A 7,104-nucleotide genomic window follows, 5' to 3' on the forward strand; every position below is an offset into this window, starting at 1 on the left:
GGGATTTCTTTTTATTTATTAATGTGCTTCTTCTATGTGTATTCATGTTTCTTATGAATTTTTTAAAACTCTCTGCGGCTATGTCTTTACATTTTCTCTATTCTGTCCTCTTGGATTAGACATTTGTTAAACCTTCTCATTCTATCTTCCATGCCTCTTTACTTTCATAGTTTCTATTTCTATGAACTCCTTGTGCTTGATTTTGGGTAATTTCTCTTACTTTACTACTTCTTTTTTCAGCATGTCTCATCTTCTATTCAACCCATGCATTCACTGTTTTTAGTTTTAATAATATTTTTTCTTTCTAAAATTTTCATAAGAATCATTTTCAAATCTTCATGGTTCTCTGTTTCTTGATCATTTTCTGATTCCATTTTTTCCTAAAACATTTCATATATAGTAATTTTGTTCCCAACAGGTCCAACATGTGAGGTTCTTGGTCATGTAAATCTATTGTGTATTGTTTCTCTGGTTCCCATCCATGTGATTTATTCCTTTCTGCATTTGGTAATTTTTAATTGAGAAAGTGTGTTGGAACGATCTTAATTTGTTCCTCCAGAGAATTGGGCTTGCTTCTGCTTGGGCATTAGGTAGCAGTCCCAGCCTGGCATCACTTTGTTTTAATTTTTATACCAAAGCTTGACAGCATGAATAATGCAAATGTAACCTCTACAACAGGCTGAAATAAGCCTAAGGATGCATATTCTAAGGAGAAAATATAAATATTCATTTTTCACCAGAGTCGTTATGGAGACAGTCTAACTTCTGGGTAGGCTTCTTCTGCCGGGAGGTGAATTGTTTGTCCTATTCTTTCACAAACAGTATATCCCTCTGGAGGGTCCTGGCTCAATGTAGGGCTCTTAGGTTCACCTCCCTTTCTTTGTATAAGTTCAAATCTCTCTCTCCAATTCTCTGGCTAGTAGAAGCATTCATCTATAGGGCAAACCGAGCTTTTTTGTTTTGTTTCCTGTTTACTGTTTACTAACCTTGGTTTTAGCTCACTGCTTTTATTTTGCCCCTTGAATCCACATGATTTCCCATATTTTCTTTTGAGTAAACAAAAGGACAAGGTCAACAAGGAAGGTAAGGGGAACGGGAGCCAAAAGGGAGAGCAGAGAGCCAGAAAGAGCAGGAAGAAGCTCTAGACAGCCTTCACTCCTTGTAGTGGATTGAATATTCCCCCCAAACTCATTGAAGCTTGAATTGTGTCCCCCAAGTATTACATAGTAGAAACTAGGCTGCCTGTGACTGTTAAGAGGGTGGGAAATCTTTTTATGGTAATTGAAAGGTGGGGCCTTGAAGAAGTGATTCGATTGTAGGACCATGTCATAGTGAATGAGGAGGTCAGTCTCCCTCTGCTTCCACCATCTTGCAATGTGAGACCCCTGGGTCACTGTCACCACCACCAGATGTGTTCCTTGGACTTTGGACTTCCCAGTCTCCAAAACCGTAAGCAATAAATTTTGTTTTCTTTACAAAGTACCAAGTTCCACGTATTTTGTTATAAGCAACAGAGATGGTCTAATACACTCCTGCTTTATCTCTGGGTGCGTTCTCTGTCTTCCAGCACCTCCCCTTCCTCCCCCTGGCACCTTCACCCCCAGGCAGAATGGCAGGGGCTTGGCAGCGAGAGAGTGAGGTGTCAGGAGCATTTCCCCCCTCTGGCTGCACTGTTGAGCTAAAACTTCAGAAGGGATTAAGATTTTTTTTTCTCTCGAACTACATGCTTACCATTTAGCCATTTACCATCCTTAGGACTCATTTCACATCCAAATAAGCAAAACTACTCGCAAAGGCAAATTAGATATACCCGCAGGTGGCATTTCGTGCCATAACTTAATGGCACTTCATCAACATTGGCTTTTCTGGGCTCACTGATTAGGTTGTGCTGTATCAAAAGTGCTTTACCATAATTTTTCATCAGCTTCACGAGTTATGCCATTTGGAACATGTAAGGTGGCTAATATTGGAGTGATTTTTTAAAAAGACTTTACAATCAGAGACTCAAGGGCCGACTGCTGGTGACTCGAGATCTGAGACACGACTATGATTAAAGACTAGTTGCAACAGTCAATGTGGATATTACAGAGTCTTCTGAATACAGGAGCATTCATACAACCTACTGATGATGAGCATCCGGCCCTTGGTGTTCCTGTGGCTCGGCTGGCACAGAGGGGGTGGCTCTCAGTTCAGGCACACCCACTGTTAGGTGCGCCAGTTTCACAAGAACATGCCAACCCTGCCACCAGCTCCCCCAGCTGCTAAGGAGGATGGTTCTACTTTCCACACAGCACAGAAGAGGAGGCCTCATCATATTTCCCAGGAAGAACAATGACACACCCATAGCCATTCAAATCTGGGAGAAGATTGACGACTGAGAGCATTGGCCCTCAAGGAGAATTGCTTGGAGGGTTTCTCTGGGACCTATTGTAAGGGTTCATTCAGTTTTTGAAAATGAAATACAACAGAATGGAAAGAAATGGAAAGTAATCAGATCATCTTATAAGAGTAAGTACTAGTTTGTGAAACTTTTGTTTTAATTATGAAGGTGGGTTTACATGTGTACCGAGACATGATGTGAAATGTATTTTTAAAATGAGAGTCAAGTCAAAAGGCCTTGAAAAATACTGCTCTAAGAAATTAGAATTTACCTCTGGAATAACCCAGACTTGTAAGAGCTGTTATTTGGATATATCACATTGGCTTTTGAATCAATGCTTAAGCATTTCCATAATAACATGTTAAAACACAGCAAACCTTTCCTCTCTTATGCCTTAGCTTCCCGAGATATACTTGTATGTGAGAGTAACTAATCCCTCTGCTCAGGTAACAGGATTTAGCATTCATTCATTTATTCAATCATTCAACATTTATTGAGACTGTTGAAGGCATTGAGAATATAATGGTGGAGAAAAAAATAGACAAAAATCCCTGTTTTAGGGCCGGCCCGTGGCTCACTCGGGAGAGTGCGGTGCTGAGAAAAATCCCTGTTTTAGTGGAATTTTATTCAGGAGTCATGGGGGAAGCACAGACAATAAGCAAAGTAAATAAGTAAAATAGAAAATATGCTAAGTGTTTTTAAGTTCTAAAGTGAAAAAATAAATAGAAAAGTGTTAACAGGTAGTGTTTGAGATTGTATTAGTTTTCTCTTTTCCTGCATAACAAATTAATACAAACTTAGCAAGTTAAAAACAACACTCACACTTATTATCTCACAGTTTCTGGGGTCTAGGAGTCTGAACATGGCTTAATGGGGCCCTCTGTTTGGAGTCTCACAAGGCTGCAATTAAGGTGTCAGCCAGCTACACAATCACATGGAGAACTGACTGGAGAATAGTCCTCTGCCAGGCTCATTCAGGTTATTGGCAGAATTTATTTCCGTGTGGTTGTGTGACTGAAGTCCCTGGCTTTTTGATGCCTATCCACTGGAGGCCACCTTCAGATCCTAGAGGCCTCCCAGTTCCACTGGCCCTCAAAACATGGCAGCTTACTTCCTCATGCCAGCTAGGAAAATGTCTTGCTCTAGTCTGCTAAGATGGGTCTTGTATAACCCAACACACTTATGGGAATGACAGCCCATCCCCTTGCCGTGTAATGTAACCTAATCAAGGAGGTGACACTCCATTACCTTTGCCATATTTTATTAGTTAGAAGTAAGAAACAGATTCTTCCCTTACTCAAGGAGAGGGTTCTCTTTTTCTGAGCAAGGACTCTGCTAGGGCATGTCTCATTGGTGTCACCTTAGGGTATGTCAGCCACAGGGGTTTGCAATTTTAGATAGGGTGGCCAGGGAAGGCATCCCTGAGAGGTATCACTTGGTAAGTACCTGAAGAGGAGAGGAAGTCTTGTGGTTATCTTAGAGAAAAGGGCAACTTGGGTGAAAGATGAAGTCTGCCTCAGTCTGTGTGAGCTGCTATAACAAAATACCATAAATTGGGTAGCTTATAAATAACAGAAATTTATTTTTCACATTTATGGAGGCTGGAGAGAGGAAAAATGGAAAGCAAAAATCCCTGAAGAACATGCCTGCCATTTTAAGAAAAAAGCCTGTTGATGATGAGAAAAATCAAAAAGAGGGACAGAGGAATGATGCAGGAGAAAGAGAAGAGGATTGCTTCAGTATTGTCCCTGAGTAAGTAGGAGGAATCCAGTGAAGAAGTGAAGGGGTTGACATTTTGCTAGTAGCATAGACAAGTAATTCATGGTAGAGGCCTGGAGACAGAGTATATGGGCACGAATACGAGTGTAGATATGGTGATGGAAACTTCTACTTTTTCAGTGAAATAGGAAGAAAGCTCATCTGCTGAGAGTGAGGATTAAGGAGGTGTTGGCAATTTCAAGGGAAAGGAGAAGGTATGAAACAGTTGTTCACAAGATGGGGATGGGAACGGGTCCACCCCTGGGAATGGACACAGGACCCTCCTGAGGTTAGTGGTCATGAATTTGAAAAGATACCAGTCAGCATGGTTGTTTTCCTCCAACTGCATTCAACATGTGTGAAGATGGGCAAGGGGTATGCAGAGAGCTGGATTGGACAAGGATTGTGGTTTAGGAAACTGAATGCTCAGAAGCACAGAGGGAAAAGGGATTGGAGGGTGTTTGCAAGGGAGTGAGTATAGTGATTGGCCATGGACTTTGAGCTAGGTCAGACACAGCAGGTAGAAAATCAGTAAGGATTTATTTGGACTGAACAGCACCATCAATCAACTGGATATAATGGACATCTATAAACTACTTCCTCCAGCGACAGCAGAATACACATTCTTTGCACACTCACATGGGAGATTCACTAGAATACAACACATTCTGGGCCATAAAACTTATCTTAACAAACGTAAAAGAATAGGAACCATACAGAAAATGCCCTCAGACCATGTGGAATTAAACTAGAAATTAATAGTAGAAAGATGGCTGGAAAATCCCCCCAAATCTGGAGATTAAACATTTCTGAATAATACATGGATCAAAGATGAAGTCTGCACAGCCAGATAGGAAAAATAAGTTCTAGTGGTCTACAGTAGTGCTAGGCATCTATATCTAACAATAATTTATTGTATGTGTTCAAATAGTCTCATTAAAAAAAAAATAATTTTTTGTGATGATGAATATGCTATTTCCCCTGATTTGATCATCACACAGTCACACATTGTATACATGTATTGAAAGGTAATTCCATACCCCATAAATATGTACAATCAATATGTGTCAATTAAAAATAAATCAATAAGAGAAGAAAAATCTTAAGGAGGCATCTGGACTCTCAGAGACCATAACGTGGTGGGCCAGGGGGTGGAGAATGTTGAACTGACTAATGAGAGACAGAGTCATGCCAGCCACATCTGGTTAATACCTATAGGAAGATCTATATGTGAAGTTTGTCTTTGTCTAAGCTGCTATAACAAAATATCATAAACTAGGTAACTTATAACTAACAGAAATGTTTTCTCACAGTTCTGGAAGCTGGGAAGCCTAAGGTCAAGGCACTGGTATATTCAGTGTCTGGGTCTGGTGAGGGATTGTTTCATAGATGGTGGACAGGGCAAACAAGGTCCCTTGGGCTTCTTTTATAAGAGCACTAATCCCACTCAGGAGGATTCTGCTCTCATGACCTATTTACCTGCCAAAAGCCCTACCTCCTCTTACTATCATAGTGGTGATTAGGTTCCTACATATGAATTTGGGGGACACAAAACAAAGTCTCAAGAGAAATTTTTTAAAAAGTTTGAAGAAAATGAAAATATAACTTATCAAAATGTATGGGATGGGTGTCTGTGAGGCTGGACAGGCATGTGTGTGTGTGTGAGGGGGCAGCCCATGGTTGCCGAGTGGGAGCGGAGGAGTGACTTGATCTGACTTGTTTTATTTTATTACAGTCACAGAATTTTATTCAAGTTCAAAAATGATCAATTTCTTTTAAAAAATCTGAACAGAAATCCTATTCACATATAATTTTTTGAGGTGTAATTCACCCTTTTAGTGTATAGCTCTGTGAGTTTTGACAAGCACATAGAGTCACGTCAAGATATAGGGCAGAGCTTCTCAAACTTCTCTGCATAGGCACCACCTGCTCATGGGGATCTTTGCAGACAGCTCTGAACTGCGGGTCTGGGGTGTGGACCGAGCTGCTGCATTTCCAACAAGCCTCCAGGGGATGCCAGGGCTGCTGGTATTCAGGCTGCTCTTTCAGAAGCAAGGCTCTGCAGGATGCTGGAGCCAGAGAATGAAAGAAATGTGGGGCTCTGAATCACTCCACAAAGAAAAGCTGCCTCTTCAACCAGCAACTCCTGACCTGTTACCTGAGTGAGAAATAAGCTTTTGGGGGGGCGTGGAGGGTGGGGCTTATTTGTCAGCTGCACTGGAAATAGTTCAGACAATTCACTGTTTCTGTTTTAAACATCTTGGCAAGGAATTCAGGACAAAATCACCCCCAGCTACCCCAGCCCCCTTAATACAGGTGTGTGTTCCAGATGACTGCTTCATGTTTTAAAAAATCTACACCTAACTATATTTTTAAACCCTACCAAGCCCTCATCCTAGACCATTATACTCCCTGATGCTGGTGATGGTTAGGAAATAAAAATCTTGGTTTTGTGTTTGTTGACTCAGATTTTAAAAATAGAGAGTGAAAATATGTTGTGGGATTAGGTTCTGATGGGAAGGTCAGCGGAGAACAGGCCAATATGGGTCTTTGGTCTTGAGACGCCAATGCAGGGAGCTTGGGTAGAGTCTCTTAATCAAAGGGGCCAGTGGTGAATATCAGGGCCCTGTTACAGGCTGCAGGGTTGACTGTGGCTGGAATAGCCTGTCCGAAAGTGCTGTCACTCAAAGGCTGCTGGACATGAATAACAGGAGCTTGGGCGGGGAGTAAACTGGGATACATGGTGTGTGTGTGTGTGTGTGTGTGTGTGTGTGTGTGTGTGTGTTTTGGAAGAGTTACAATTGGAGCAGAGAGAGGCAGAGGGAATCTGGAACAGTCCAGGCCCCAAACTGGCAGGGGCCTTTTACATTCTTCCAGCAAACATTTACAGTGGGGAGGCCAAGTTAATCTAACCCTGACCAGCTGGCCACAATGTACAGGAATTCAGCCAAGGATATTAGTGGACA

The sequence above is a fragment of the Cynocephalus volans genome, chromosome 6 (genome assembly GCF_027409185.1).
Source record: "Cynocephalus volans isolate mCynVol1 chromosome 6, mCynVol1.pri, whole genome shotgun sequence".
In the NCBI taxonomy this organism is placed as follows: Eukaryota; Metazoa; Chordata; class Mammalia; order Dermoptera; family Cynocephalidae; genus Cynocephalus; species Cynocephalus volans.